This window comes from Lontra canadensis, unplaced genomic scaffold, assembly GCF_010015895.1.
Source record: "Lontra canadensis isolate GAN:19392208 unplaced genomic scaffold, GSC_riverotter_1.0 scaffold173, whole genome shotgun sequence".
Lineage (NCBI taxonomy): Eukaryota > Metazoa > Chordata > Mammalia > Carnivora > Mustelidae > Lontra > Lontra canadensis.
The window spans coordinates 1,489,958-1,506,229 of record NW_022631167.1 but is presented as its reverse complement, the minus strand read 5'-3'; the positions used below and the strand labels follow the sequence as shown (position 1 = coordinate 1,506,229).

General features: G+C 41.0%; 1 protein-coding gene and 1 pseudogene across 1 annotated transcript in view; both read left to right on the top strand.

Moving 5' to 3' along the window:
- SPTLC2 (serine palmitoyltransferase long chain base subunit 2) overlaps positions 1–16,272 on the top strand; it is a 101,853-nt gene that overhangs the window by 65,274 nt on the left and 20,307 nt on the right. The gene's annotated exons all lie outside the window — the stretch shown is intronic.
- On the top strand, positions 13,364–14,821 carry LOC116860267 (annotated as a pseudogene).

Here is a 16,272-nt window from a genome sequence, read left to right as displayed (position 1 = left end):
TGCCTTTTGATTAATTTCACTTTTTAAAAACTTAAGGGTTAAAAGTAAATTAAATGCAAGCCAGTGAAGTGGAAAAAAAAAAAAAGCTTTCACTTCACACACACACACACACACACACACACACACACACACCCCATCCAGTGATGGAAATTTAGCTGTAAGATCTATTTACGAGTCAAGGCAAAACGTGTGAGCAAAGAAACTAAAATTATGCTCTTCCATTTTCCAGAGCTGTGCTTAGTTGAATTTTACTTCTGGCCAGAGACGTAATTAATAACATGAACAGCCCCCAGCTTACTGTCTGACTTCCAGTGGCCTTTTTATAAATTTGCTGAATAACTGAATGAATGAATGCACACGTGATCCGTAACTATTAGAAAATGGTGGGTTCTTAAAGCTTCAGTAGGTGAATGTTAAATCAAATGGCCAAATCATGGAACGAAATAAATAGGTACATTTTACTAGGTAAATTTAAAAATGATGACAAGTGGGGCCCATGGGTGGCTCAGTTGCTTAAGTGTCTGCCTTTGGCTTAGGTCATGAACCCGGAGTCCGGGGATGGAGTCCTGTGTCCTCAGGCTCCCTGCTCAGCAGGGAGTCAGCCTATCCCTCTGCCCCTCCTTCCGGCTCCAGTGCACACCTCTCTCTCAAGTACATAAATAAAATCTTATTTACTTATTTATTTATTTATATTTTTAAAATTAAATATTTATTTTTTAAAAGTTTATTTATTTATTTATTTGACACAGAGAGAGAGAGATCACAAGTAGGCAGAGAGCCAGGCGGGGGTGGGGGGGGAGCAGGCTTCCTGCTGAGCAGAGAGCCCGATGCTGGGTTCTATCTCAGGATGCCGAGATCACGAGCTGAAGGCAGAGGCCCAACCCACTGAGCCACCCAGGTGCCCCAATAAAATCTTTTTTTTTAAATGACAGGTAATTTTCCAGAAAACTGCACTTTTTCTGCTTCTTACTTTTGAAAGAACTGGGCCTAGTTAGGTGCCTGTTGGTGTAGGAGAAAAAAGGAGTACCTTGGGCAGATTGAGATTTAATTAAAATTAGTTTTGGCTCATTTGAATTAATTCCTATAATAGACTTGTTAATGAGGTGTTAAATGATCATCTTGAGAATCCCAGGAACTGTCAAAAATTGATTTAGGAGAACTGAGAAACTTTAAAAAAAAAAAAAAAAGCATTCCACGAGTCCCCTGCTAAGGAGGCAGAACTGTTAAAACAATCTTGGGCGGGGAGGGTGGGCACAGGAAGAATTTCCTGTTTCTTTGCGGGGTGGCTGTCGGCTGTTACATCCACTTGTTGTGTTTGGCTGATGGGCAGAGCCTGGACACCCCTCTGCTTTCTTAGCCCAGGACTGTTGGCTTCCACTTTCTTCTTCATTATTATTTATCCGCTTTTACCTAATTTGTTCATTTCACTATTCGAAGTTCATGTAAATAAAAATCAAGTCTTCTAATAAACACAGTTTTTTTGCTTTATTTTTTTAAAGATTTTATTTATTTGTTTGACAGAAACACAACAAGAGAGCAAACAGAAGCAGGAGGAGTGGGAGAGGGAGAAGCAGGCTTCCAGTTGAGCAGGGAGCCCCATATGGGGCTCGATCCCAGGACCCTGGGCCCATGATCCGGACCTAAGGCAGACGCTTAATGACTGAGCCACCCAGGCGCCCCTAAACACAGTTTTCTTAGTTACTTATAGCTTAGCATTGTATCTGACACCAAGAATCAGATTAGATTACCTCCTGTCTTTATAACTGACTGCCTAAGATGCTGTTAAAAAATTCTTAGATTCCACATTTATAAAACATTTATCAAGCATCTCCTCTGTACCCTGTGGTGGGTTTGCAGTTGAGCAGTGCAGGGTTGAACAACGCATGATCTCTGTCTTTGATAAAATGTACACCGTCTAGTGTTAAGGATAGGATTCCAGAGAAGGGCTGGTCTTAGAGACACCAGGCAAATTCTTCCTTTGTTCCGCTTCCCCCTTCCTCTGGTTCCTCCTTAAGTCTCCTCCCCAAGAAGCTCCTTCCTTACTACCGGACCCCCCCCACACACACACCAAAATCTTAAACTTCCTTAAAACTAGCTAATTATTTGAAGTAAACTCAGATTTTATTAATCTCATGTTCCTTATCAATATTTCTAAGTGGATTTTTTCTATAGAAGCTTATCACTTTAAAAAAAAAAAAAGAAGCTTATCACTCTAGTAAATTACCAGCTATCAAAGGAAAACAAAGATTTTCTTTTGTAAATTAGCTTCATCATTATCTAGCCCAAAGGGCTTTTTAACCAATGGTTTAAGCTTCCTAAAGTCAGCAAGCAATATGACCACTTTATGGTGGAGAAATTTGCACCCATAAACAGTAGAAGTTTTCTCAATATTGTGTCTCTGAATAGAAGGAATGTGGCATTCTTGAACTGCATCTACTTCTTCTAAAGTTGCATTAAGGATATTTAACATTTTATTAAAACATTAATATTATTAAATAATATTAACATATTATTAAACCATAAATTATTAAAAATTTATGAACTCTTTCTAATTTTCTGATTTCTGGTCTGCTAATTTTCCAAAACATAGCTAAATTTAGTTGTGAGTGATCAGCCAGACAAATGAAAGCCTTGTGGGGGCATTTACCTGTCTGTCTCTCCTTTTGTGCCTTGTTTGAGATTTTGTTTGAAGCTGGCTGTTAAGATGTCCACAGGCAGCAGGCAGGCCTGGGAGCTAACCTTTGAACAAATGTAGACTTGTTCATTTAGTAGAATATTATTCTTAGTACAAAGCATAAGTAAGGAGTTTGAGGTTGTTCCGCTAGGACAGGAAAGGAGTCCTGTACTAGATGTACCTCATTTTGGAGATTTAGTAAGATGATATAAAGAAACTAATTCTTAATTAAAGTACCATGAGTTGTTTGCTTTTTAAGACCGAAGTGGGTCAATTACCTTATTTATATTTCATAATCAGATTTATTTTAAAGATTTCCCCCCCAAATTTGATTTATTCAGTTACCATTTAGCTGAAACTTAGGACCATTCCTTCAGTCTTTTCTTATGACTTGAATTTGTGAACCTTATAATCCAGGCTCTGTTTTGTTTGAAGAAGAACAACTTTCTAAACCTCGGCATGATTCAATGTGCTTTTTTCCCCCAGAATTATTTCGAAGGACCTTGTCTAGGAGACTTGACCCTAGTTTTTCATCAACTTTGCTATTTATTGCTACAAGAATACGTAATATTTATAAACAAGTGAGAAGATGTATGGACTCTGATCTCCATTAAGAACCAGATACCCTGGGGCGCCTGGGTGGCTCAGTGGGTTAAGCCGCTGCCATCAGCTCGGGTCATGATCTCAGGTTCCTGGGATCGAGTCCCGCATCGGGCTCTCTGCTCAGCAGGGAGCCTGCTTCCCTCTCTCTCTCTCTGCCTGCCTCTCTGTCTAGTTGTGATCTCGCTCTGTCAAATAAATAAATAAATAAATCTTTAAAAAAAAAAAAAAGAACCAGATACCCTTCTGAAGTCTTGCCAGATTTGAGAGCTTTCTGAAGAGGAATTGATTAAAAAAAAAAAAAGTCATCTATTGTTTGTCTAATTATCCAAATATTTTACTCCACCTGCCATCTGCTTTGGTGGTGGAGCAAGGTTCAGAAGAACCTCATTCAGGTGTACTCTTGTGGGCCTCTGTTCTCAAACTTTTGTCCATGGACCACCTTGCATCAGAGGCACTGTTAGTGTGGTGGTTCCTAACCTTGCTTACACAGACGAAAGCTTCAAAATTAGTCATATTGCTGATGTCAGGGCCCCTAACAGACCCTCTGAATTTCTAGGGGGTGAGGCCTTGCAGGATGTTATTTAAAAGCACCTCAGATCTTAATAGGTTGAGCACTACTGATGTAGCGCTTATTAGAAATGAGGATTCTAGTCCACTCTACCAGACCACGAAATCTTGGTGGACAAGGTCCTAGAGGATGCACTTTAAAGAAAACCTCAGTTTGTTTGTTTTTTTTTTTAAAGACTTTATTATTATTTATTTATTTGACAGAGATCACAAGTAGGCAGAGAGGCAGGCAGAGAGAGAGGAAGGGAAGCAGGCTCCCCACTGAGCAGAGAGCTCAACGCAGGGTTGGATCCCAGGAACCCGGGATCATGACCTGGGTCCTTGAAGGCAGAGGCTTTAACCCGCTGAGCCACCCAGGTGCCCTGAAAACGTCAGTTTAAAATGCAAACTAATTTTTTAAGGGATTTAAGGGCTGTTTGTTTGTTTGGGCTTGTTTACACCAAAGAGAACCAAGAGCTGCTCTACCTAGAGGTGGTAATTTGGGAAGGAAAGGAAATTGGAAGGCAGACATATGGTCTCTTTCTTTTGAAAGACAAATAAGGGACATGTTGGCTTGTGGAACAGGAACTTGGTGGTAAAACTAAGTTGCCAGTTTTCATCATTTTTGGAAATCTGGACGATTTGATGCTTTCTTCTAGAGAGCTGATGATCCTTGCTCATTGAATCAGAGTCATGGGTGGAGAACTCAGAAATCAATTTGGAGGGGAGAAAGAGAACTAAGAATTCAGAGACCCATGGTTGGCTCTTTAAGTCTGGGTGCATTTATTTTTGTTTCACTTTTTTAAAATGGCCTGTTAATTCAGAATCAAATTTTTTAGTACATAACCTACAGATGGCCTTGCCCGCTATACACTTTAAAAAGTACAATACTGATTCGCTCGTGAAACTCACTATGGCCTTGTCTTCCACCTCTGAAACTACTAAGTTCATTCCAAGCCTCGCCTTTACCAGCAGTTGCCTTATTTGCTGACCCTCCTCATCTGAAGGTGGGTGCTTGAGCACGGTACAGACTTCCTCATTCCTGGAGTTTGGTCTAAAATTAGCTTGTTATGTGTTCGGCCCCAAAGGACAGTAGGTTAGTCTTTGGACAAATATAGACTTTCTGTCCTGACAGTGAGCTGGCACCCTTTAAAACTCAGTTCCTTGGGGTGCCTGGGGGGCTCAGTGGGTTAAGCGTCTGCCTTTGGCTCAGGTCATGATCCCAGGGTCCTGAAATCAAGCCTGGCCTGTTGGTCTCCCTGCTCAGAAAGGAGTCTGCGTCTCCCTTTCCCCCCTACCCTTCCTCCGCCACCCCCTCCCACCTCCCATGCGCATGCTCTCTCTCTTTCTCTCATTTTCACTCTCACTCTCAAATAAAGTCTTTAAAAAATAAATAAAACTCAGTTCCTTAATTTTTCAAAGGCACTTGGCCTCCTTTCTTCCTTTTGTTTAGGGCTGTCTGTTTTTGACCGTGCTTTGGCAACCATTCTTTGAAACTCTCGAACATCTTGAAGCCTTAGCCCCTGCTGCTTGGTGCACATCCTGTAGCAGTCCTCAGGAAATCCTAGTTTTGGGTCTTGAAACTAATTAAAGGATTAAGCTGCCACTCTCGAGAGAGGGTGGTAAGCGGTGCTTGAGAGAGTCACTGTGCAGTGTGTGATGTTGGCAAAAACTCTAGGTGCAGGGGAGGGAAGGAGCGGTAGTGATAGGGAGTAGAGTCAGATACTCGGCTGCATCTGGTAGGGAGACGAAACACCCAAGTCTGCTTTGGAACAGTGTCCCTGGGGGTGGGAGAGAGGAAGGCTGTCTGCTTTGATGTTCATTAGCTTGACAACTGCCTGAGATGAACACTTTATTTGTTCCCAGTCTAGCAAAATAGTGGCTGTTTCTAGGAGATACTGAACCTAGCCCCTGACTCATTTTGCTTCAGTGTTAAACAGTTACTGAGCTCCTGCTTTCCGGAAGTCCCTTATAAATATCCCTTTTACAAGAGTGTTCAGTGGAGTACAAAAATAGCTTGTAAAGAGTCGGTCAGGGGTACATTTATGTTCCTATTCCTTGGATCTCTTATAAGGACCTTAAAACAAAGATTTTCTAGTGCAATTTAGTTGGTACTTAAGGGGAATGTGTTATTCAAATCAGTCTTCCCTGCCTTCTAGCTAATATTGCCTTTATTTTTGTTTTAGATAACATTCCTGGTTACTTTATCCTTCCTTCTCTGAAATCGTGTGAAAAAGCTGAACTCATAAACTGAAATTCCAACACAGTGTGGTTGTGTTGAAATAGCTTCACTGTGTTTTTTCCTTCATATCCCATGCTTTCCTCTCTCACCCTTACTTCCTTTCCTAGTCCTATTTAGTACTTGAAGATAGTTTTAGGCATAGCGATCTTAATTTCAATCTGCAGGTTGAAATTCTGCAGCTTTTCACGTGGAAGTTAAAGAACAAAGGAAGACCTTTAATGGCAGTTGATTTGTGTGTTTAGGCATTCTTTTGTCCCTCTCTCGCCTTTCCAGTAAGCTATGAGATCCTACTCTTCCCAGTACTTCCTGACTGGGTACTTGTGGCAAATGTACAATCTGTTGATCTACAGAGTGCTGTGATGAGTGAAAAGTGTTGTCTGCCGCCTTCTCCACCCACTTTAGAGCTGTCCATAGAAGGTGACCACGGATAATTGAGAAATGTGAGTGATAATTGAGAAACGTGAGTGCTGCTGCTTTAGGAAAGAAACTTAGATGACTTAGTTAAGAATTCATCACTGTTCTGCCAGCCTCTACACTAAGGTATCATCTAGATGTGAAAAAGTAAAAATAATAATACGGAGTAGAAGTTCCTTCGTGGCTTAACCTTGTTAATTGTCAGTATATTTCTGTTGGCACGGAAATCAACTTTGGTACTTAGGTACTCGTAAGATTCATAAGGTAAGCAAAAGTTAGCAAAATTTGTAACAAGTACCAAGTGTTTGCCTCTATTCCTAGAAAGGTTTTCTTTTCTCCATTAATGGATCTTTACCTTTACTGCACTTACTCAATTTTTAATTCTTTAGCATGCCCTGGTCTTGTAGGAATGTAGAGAGAGTACGGCTACAAGATTTTTGGTCTCAGATGCTACTGTATGTGATTTGAATAATGTGTACCATTCTGTGATTCCTAAACAGCACCCCACTGATGGCAGGGTGAGGTCTTCCCTCAAGCCCTATTTTTTGCCATTGATGAAGGGTAAAGGAAGTACCTAGCCATTTTTGTGTTTGGTATGGGAGGGGCTTCTTATCTCTTCTTTATAATCAAAACTGTTTAAATGAAGTACAGTAATTGTATGGATTAGTACTCTTTCTAATTCTGTGCTAATTCTTCAAATATTAACAGTGGGGATGGTGACCATTTGAGGATAGAAGTAGAAATACGATAGTAGAAGATGACTAGCTTTAACATCAGCTGGGGATTGTTTTTAATGTCTAAGTAAAAGTGTGGCCATTGTTCAAGAAATTGTTCTGTTGGGGTACCCGGGTGGCTCAGTCCTTAAGCGTCTGCCTTCAGCTCAGGTCATCATCCCAGGGTTCTCGGATCAAGCCCCAGGCTGGACTCCTTGCTCAGCAGGAAGCCTGCTTCTCCTTCTCCCACTCCCCCTGCTTGTGTTCGCTCTCTCGCGGTCTCTCTCTGTCAAATAAATAAATTAAATCTTCAAAAAGAAAAAAAAAAGAAAGAAGGAAAATATTCTATTAAGTATCCCCTGAGTTCCACTGGGCTTGGGATAACTTGGTCAGAAGAATAGATGGCTATTTCTTGGACAGGATCCTAAGCTTTCAGAGGCATCAAAGCTGCAATCATTATCATAAAGCATTTGCTGGGCTTTTCCTGTTTGGTGTTTTTATAGAAAGGAAGAAGGAGAGTGGAAAAGAAGATATTATAAGAAATTGGCTCACATAGTTATGGAGGCTTTCAAGTCTCAAGATCTGCATTTGGCAAGCTGCAGACCCAAAAGAGCTGATAGAATTCTAGTCCAAGTGCCATTAATCTCAGGACCCTGGAAGAGCTGATGCTTCAGTTCAAGTCTGAAGACAGGAAAAACCTGATGTGCTAGCATGACAGGCAGGGGTTCTTCCTGTTTGAGAGGGCCCGTTTGTTCTCCTGAGGCCTTCAAATGATTGGATGAAGCCCACCCACATTAGGGAGGACAGTCCCCCCGCCTTTTTTTTTTAAGGTTAATTTACTTATTTTAGAGAGAGCAGGGGAGGATGGCAGAGGGAGAGGGAAAGAGGGTCTTAAGCAGACACTGCACTGAGCATAGAGCCCACCACGGGGCTCAAATCTCACAACCCTAACTCATAACCTGAGTTGAAACCCCAAGAGTTAGAGCTTCACCAACTGGGCCACCCCCCACCTCCCCGACAGTCTTTACTCAGGTTTACTCAGTCCACCAATTCAAATGTTAATCTCATCCAAAACATGCTCACAAAGTACACCCAAATTCTGTTTGACCCTACATCTGGTCACTGTGGCTCAGTCAAATTGACATACAGCCGTCCCAGCATTCTTGATGCTTTTTTGAATACTAACATTTGCCTGCAAAGTTTTCCAGGCTCAGTAGAAATAAGTAAGTGAATGAATTCTGTACTAGGCCTGTCGTTTTTTCCTCCTCCATATTGTGCTTGGCAGTGAGGACACAGTTTTGGGTTCTAAACTCTGGTTCTCTTCAAATGTAAACCGTTTTTATAATATTAAGTTAGTTAACTTTATATTTTAGTTTCTGTGTGTTCGTTGATTTTTAGTTGGTCCCGATCATGATGTTTACACCCTGGGCAGTTTGCCAGAAAGTAGATCTACTATGCTGCTCAGGGATCAGTCTTCAGGATCCAAAATGCACGATTTTTAATGTCAATGTAAATGTATTCATCTATTTTTATTCTTTATTTTGTTTATAAAACTAACCCATGCTCATTTTCAAAACCCAGATATCACAGATATGTTACAGAAAGTACGGTCTCTGTGATTGTGTGTGCGTGGATAGCCTGTGTCAGCTGTTTGGCATGTGGTCTACGGATTTATCACTGTCACTCCTTTTTAGCAACACCACTTGATTAGAAGAGTTTGGTAGATATGGGAGGGAAGAAAATGAGAATACTTACTGTCTTTTTAGCAGTTACCAGGGACAGTTTTGTTCTAGGGTTGTTGGACTGTACTCCGTAGTTTGGGCAGAACAGAAAACAGTTGAGTCCTGCTTAGGATACCTCCCCTACCCTCTGTGTTTATAGTGCTTAAGAAGAACAAAGAGAAGGAAATCACGGGTAGCCTGGGTGGCTCAGTTGGTTAAGCAGTTGCCTTCAGCTTGGGTCATGATCCCAAGGTCCTGGGATCTAGTCCCATGTTGGGCTCCTTGCTCAGCAGAGAGCCTGCTTCTCTCTGCCTCTGCTGGCCATTCTGCCTGCTTGTGCTCAATCTTTCTCTGACAAATAAATAAATAAGATCTTAAAAAAAAGAGAGAGAGAGAAGGAAATCGCATTGTGAGAGGGCTGTCAGCTTGTGCATTCTCTGTAAATGAGGGCACTAACAATGCCTAAACAAGTGATCATATCCAAGTTGGCTTGAATATGAGAATCTTGTCATTATGGTAAGTGAAATGTTCCATATTTTTCCAGCATTTCTTGTGCATACCTTCATCTGATAGCACCCCATATAAGACTAATGTATTACAATGTTAATTCTCGGGGCACCTGGGTGGCTCAGTGGGTTAAAGCCTCTGCCTTCGGCTCAGGTCATGGTCCCAGGGTCCTGGGATCGAGCCCTGCATTGGGCTCTCTGCTTGGCGGGGAGGCTGCTTCCTCCTATCTCTCTGCCTGCCTCTGTGCCTGCTTGTGATCTCTGTCTGTCAAATTAAAAAAAAAAAAAAAAAAGAAAAAAAAAAAGAATGTTAATTCTCTCTGAAGTATTAAAAAATGAAACAAAAATAAAACGAGCCATTTTGTTACTGTTCCTTGTTAATTCCTGCCCATGGTTGGTGAGACTTGAGTCCGGCCAGTTGCCCTCCTCGACTTTAGACCAGTGAGATTTGCCCTGTGCCCTGGCAGAACACAGGTTACTCTTGGGCAGGAGGCTCTTTCTCATCTTGACTTGAGCCTTGGTGGTGTCTTCTTTTTCTTTTGTGTTTTGTGTATTGACATCAGTTTTGACCTATATGTAATGGCCGGCAAATGTGTGCACGTGATAGAGCTATCATACACTAAGGAATGGAGTATGCCAGATGTGCAGACACACATTTCATGATTTCTGGAAGTTTCTTCAAGGCAGGGGCTGAGAACTCAGCCAGTAATGATCAGCAAGAAGTAGGATTAGTTAGTGAAGGCCTTTGATACTGTGTTAAGCATCACAGATGTTACTGCAGCCTGGGAGTAGCAAATGGGAATTGTGATGATAGTAGAGAAACAGTGGAGTTGCCAGAAACCTGCCATAATTACAGGAGATTCGGGAGGAGAAGCAGTCTCCTCTGTACCTGTCTGAACGTACATCTCCATAGGATTATGCTGGAACACATGTGCTTGCAGATCCCTCACCCTCCTGAAAGGGGTCATGTTATAACCAGATCGCGCAGTCTCTATACCTAGAATTCTCGCATTTCAAAGCTCAAAACAGTAATTGAAATGAAAATAGGCCATGATAAGCCGTTGCTTGGGAAAAGTTACTTTTGACAGATGAATGTGCTGCTTTGGGTTGAATTTTTTGTTCTTCTCTATATATAAAGTGTTTGCAAACAGACCTTCTTAGTTAATTTTCGCTTATTTGTGGATTTTGCATGTTTCATATATTTTTGGTTTTGCAAATAGATTATGGCATATTTGTCATCCTGATCCACCTGCACAACTACACATGTGTATCATTTCCCCTAAATATCGCTAGGGGATATGGTGTTAGTCTTTTCCCGTCTTGGCAGAACTGCCCTTTGTGGACTTATGCCAAAGTTTAAAAAGTTAGCAGTATGGGGCTTCTGGGTGGCTCAGTCATTAAGCATCTGTCTTCAGCTTGGGTCATGATCCCAGAGCCCTGGGATCAAGTCCCACATCCAGCTTCAGCAGGAAGCCTGCTTCTCCCTCTCCCACTCCCTCTGCTTGTGTTCCCTTTCTTGGTGTGTCTCTCTGTCAAATACATAAGTAAAATCTTTTAAAAAATAAATAAATAAAAATGTTAGCAACCAGGTAAGTCTGCTTTTGATAGTAAAATATATTTCAGGAGCAGCTGGATGGCTCAGTTAAGTGTCTGCCTTCCGCTCAGGTCATGATCTGGGGGTGCTGGGATCGAGCTCCATGTGGGGCTCCCTGCTCAGTGGGGAGTCTGTTTCTCCCTCTGTCCCTCTCCACTCCTCATGGCTCACACACTCTCTCTTCTTCTCTGTCAAACAAATAAATAAAAATCTTTAAAAATTAAAAAATATGTAAATTTCAAATTCAGATGGAGACTTTCTTGGTTATCTGAGCACCATTACTGCTGTACCTCACTCTACCCCCATCTGCACAGTTAATTGAGAATATGTTGTTAAATTTATTTTATTAGCAGATAAGAGCTGTGTCTGTTACATTTTTTTAAGTCTTTTTAAGGCATATTATTCCTTTAATTGGTATCTGATCTTTCACACATCCAGATAGAACTTCTTACTACTTTTTTTATCTGGTTTTGGCTTTTTTTTTTTTTTTTTTTTACCCCCAATTAGTTTAAGGCACAATAAGATTTCATTCACTCAGCAATCACTTTTTGACTACTTACCATGTACCAGCCATGAAGAATTGACATAGTATCTTCAAAAACTTCTTAAGGCAAAGCATTCAGTTTTTTGAATTCTCAGAATAAGTGACATTTTCCTAGCAATTCTTAATACCTCCTAACACTTTCTGTGTTTTAGTTTATTAATTTTTATTCTGCCCCTTTTGGCATCTGATTATGTTTTAGAGTTAGAAGAGTCATTTGGCTTTCTTCTTCTCTTTTTCTCTCTCTCTCTCTCTTTTTTTTCCCCTCTTTTTGCTCAAGATCTCTAGTACCTCCTTAGAAGACAAAGTATATATACTCATCTATTTCCTGGCTTTTTTCCAATTTGAGAAAGAAGAATAAGTCCTTAAAATATTGTTATAAGTAAAATAATAAAAATAGTAAATTGTTACGTATATAAACAAAGTAATTGAAACAGTGAGTTTTTAAACACCATGTACAAGGCATTTTATTAAGCACTTTGCCTGTATTATTTCACTTAATCCTTAAAATAAGCTTACAAAGTAGGTGAAATCATCATCGTCATTATCAATTCCATTTTGCAGATGAGGAAACTGGGCTCAGAGAGGTTAAGTGACCTAGCCACAACTTTACAGCTAGTCGACGATGGAGCCAGAACATAAACCCAGATAGTCTGACTTCAGAAGGGTCCAGACTAAAGCTCAGGAGTGAAATTTAGGAAGAAACAGTGAAGTTATTATTTCCTGTCTTTCCTGCTTTGATATCTTACTTCAAAAATGCTCTCTTATGGTTTCAGGTTTTAAAAGGTCAGCACAAGCAACTCTGTATGCCTGTTTCAGACTAGGGGAGAGAATCTCTTTAGCCCTGGTAGAGACCAGGTCCCATCCCTGTTATGGTGAGGAGTGGTTTTCAAAAATAAGGGCCTCTGCTTGCCATCTTGAATACTCCAATTACATAGGTAATTGGCCTCATCTGGATGGCAATTAGTGGGTGATGTGATGGCAGAGATCAGGGAACACTGGTTAAAACTAGCTTTGGAAAGTCAGTAGTGTATGGTAGAGGCTGTAATATATGAGGTGTAGTTATAAATTATAAACTTCTGTGTGTCATATGTGTTTAAATGTTGGTAATATCAGCTGTGTCCTGTGTTATATGTTAAGAGTGTGATAAGAGATTAGAAAGTGGAGGACTAGAAACCGTGAGGGAAAGCAAGAGGATCCTTTATTTCATCTTTGAAAGCTAAGCTAGAGGGTCAGATCATGTAATGTGGAAGATGTAAATGGCACAATTTTAAAGGAAAAATACATGAATGGAGGGAAATAATAATAGTGAACATGTTATTGTGTTTACTATATACTGAGCACTGCTCTAAGTTTGTAAATAAATTCTCAGAACAAGTATTAGACAAAGTTCTCCCTCCTTTATAAAATGAAGCAGCAGAGGTTAAGTTGCTTACCAAGGTCGCAGAGTTACAAGTGATGGAGCCAGAATTTGAACCTGGATGTCAATGTTCAAATGTCAGAATGCTTTTTGTATATGAGATATTTCATTATTATTTGCCTTAGTGTAATTGAATATAGGTAATTCAGCTGTAAATCCGAGTTAATTTGAACACATAAAAGGATTTCCATTTTCTCAGACCACCTTGAATGTTTGTATATTTTGGAGGGAGTTTGCAGCCCTCAGAGTTTGCAGTTTGTTTTGAGGTCAGGAGACCACACACGAAAGGTGTAAGAACAGAAACAGAAGCTTATAAAAAGAACAAATTCATGACGTACAGAGTAGAGACAGGTCTTAAAAGGTGCTCAGGTCACGATCCCAGGGACGCTTATTGACTGAGCCACCCAGGAACCGCCTTTTATTTCTTTAAGAAATCCTGAAGCAGGCTATGGGGGGAGCAGGCAGGATGACGAGGGACTAAATAAGGAGCTCAGTGGCAGGTTTGCTGAGATCACTGAGATCAGTGGCCTGTGGCCGTTGGTGGGAGGTGGACAGAGCCTGAGGTAGCAGCCAGGGCATTTGTGGCCTGGGCCATGACAGGCAGTACTAGGGAGTGGTGCCTCATGAAAAGGGACCCTAGGCTCTTCACGGAACTCACTAAAGAATTTGGTTGCCAAAGAGCCCAAGTAGAAGAATTAAGGAGTTTAGAGCCTGAGAATTTTGAAGAGTTAAAGCCAATTGATGGGTTAATTTTTCTTTGCAAGTGGCAGCCAGGAGAAGAACCAGCAGGCTCTGTAGTTCAGGACTCCGGACCTGACACGATGTATTTGCCAAGCAGGTAATTAATGATGCTTGTGCTACTCAAGCCATAGTAAGTGTGTTATTGAACTGTACCCATCAAGGTGTCTGTTTAGGAGAGACATTATCAGAGTTTCAAGAATTTTCACAAAGTTTTGATGCAGCTATGAAAGGTTTGGCACTCAGCAGTTCAGATGTGATTTGACACGTACACAACAGTTTTCCCAGACAGCCGATGTCTGAATTTGGTGCAGAGACATCAGCAAAGGAAGATGCTTTTCACTTTGTCAGTTATGTTCCTGTAAGTGGAAGATTGCATTAATTAGGTGGATGAAGAGAAGGGCTGATAGGTTTCGGTACGCGCCTCAAGGTGACGGGATCGTGCAGTGCGGCTAGTCATAGGAAAAAGGATGCAAAAGTACGGCAAAGGTGAAATTCGATTTAAGTTAATGGGCATTGAATCTGATAGAGAAATGATATATGAAGAGAAGATAGCAGAGTTACAAAGACAATTTGCTGGGGCGCCTGGGTGGCTCAGTGGGTTAAGCCGCTGCCTTCGGCTCAGGTCAGGGTCCCAGAGTCCTGGGATCGAGCCCCGCATCGGGCTCTCTGCTCCGCGGGAGGCCTGCCTCCACCTCTCTCTCTGCCTGCCTCTCTGCCTGCTTGTGATCTCTGTCTGTCAAATAAATAAATAAAATCTTTAAAAAAAAAAAAGACAATTTGCTGAGGAACCAGTGGGTACAGATCAGGGTAATAATATAACTGGTGTTCAGTCAGAGGTTCCCAAAAACCAGATGCTTATTAAAGAAGAGATACAGAAACTAAAAAGATTTGAAAATATCAAAAGGAAGCATAATTATCTGCCTTTCATTATGGAATCATTAAAGACTCTAGCAGAACACCAGCAGTTAATACCACTAGTAGATAAGGCAAAAGAGGCCCAGAATGCAAAGAAAGCACAGGAAACCAGATGAAGAAGATGCTTTGGGATGTGTACACATTTCTGCTTCAGCACTTACCTAATGGAAACCGTTAAGTATAAAGACCTTTGAGGGGCACCTGGGTCGCTCATTCAGTCTAGTGTCTGCTTTTCGCTCAGGTCATGATTGCAGGGTCCTGGGATCGAGTCCCATATCGGGCTCCTTGCTCAGCGGGGAGCCTGCTTCTGCTTCTGCCTGCTGTTCTCCCTGCTTATGCTCGTTTTCTTGCTCGCTCTCGCTCACTCTCTCTGACAAATAAAATCTTAGAACAAAAACAAAACAACTGGATCTCTTGTTTCTCCTTATCATTAATGAAAATAAATCTGTATTTGTCTTTGATATCTGAACACTTTGAAGATTTTGAAATGAGTTTTGTCTTGAGAAAGTATGGTTTTAATGCAGCTCATTTGAACAAGACAAAGTTTATAGTGATTTTTTGCTGCAGCCAGGAGAAAAATCAATAAACATCCCAATTTTATTTTAGCAGACTTTTTTTTTTTAAGATTTTATTGATTTATTTGACAGAGAGAGAGAGATCACAAGTAGGCAGAGAGGTAGGCAGAGGGGGCCTGGAAGCAGGCTCCCTGCTGAGCAGAGAGCCCGATGTGGGGCTCCATCCCAGGACCCTGAGATCATGACCTGAGCTAAAGGCAGAGGCTTAACCCACTGAGCCACCCAGGTGCCCCGATTTTAGCAGACTTAAAAAAAATCCACACACAGCTACTGTATATGCCCAGTTTTAACTCTTGGTGAACTTAATATAAATTGGTCATTTTCTCAAATCTGAGCACTTTTCTTTTAATGGACAATACTGAATTTGATGAAATAGTTCATCATTTATATGGAGTAGTAATACGGTGTGAAACAAACTTACATGTTTTATTGAGACTTTCATAGATGTACATATTTTTTTAAAAGTAAGGATCAGTTTAATGCAGATTCAACATTCAGTTGTTTTCCTTTAGGCTCCTGAAAACCCCAGAGACGTCAGAATATTTTTTTTTTTTAAGATTTTATTTATTTATTTGACAGACAGAGACCACAAGTAGGCAGAGAAGCAGGCAGAGAGAGATAGGATGAAACAGACTCTGCTGAGCAGAGAGCCTGATGCGGGGCTCGATCCCAGGACCTGGGATCATGATCTGAGCTGAAGGCAGAGGCTTTAACCCACTGAGCCACCCAGGCGCCCCCAGAATATTTTTTATTACTGTTGGTTCTCAAATCTAAATGTTCAGTTGCCGGTACACTTCCTCTTTCTTGGAAGAAGTAAGTTATTTTTAGAACTCTGATTTCCTGATTAAGTAGTGTCAGGAATCCCAGCAGTTCTCCCCATTAAAGGATATGCTTGCACATGTAAGGAATGTTCTGTTTACCTAGGGTTTATTTAGTTCAGGAATATCTTAAGTCTTGGGACAATTCCAGCCTTCCCTGAACTGTGTGCATCTGCTCCCTCTGCTCAGCTTTACCCATTTTAAAATCAAAGTCAAACCTTCCACTTTCCAAAAGAACCCATCCTTCTC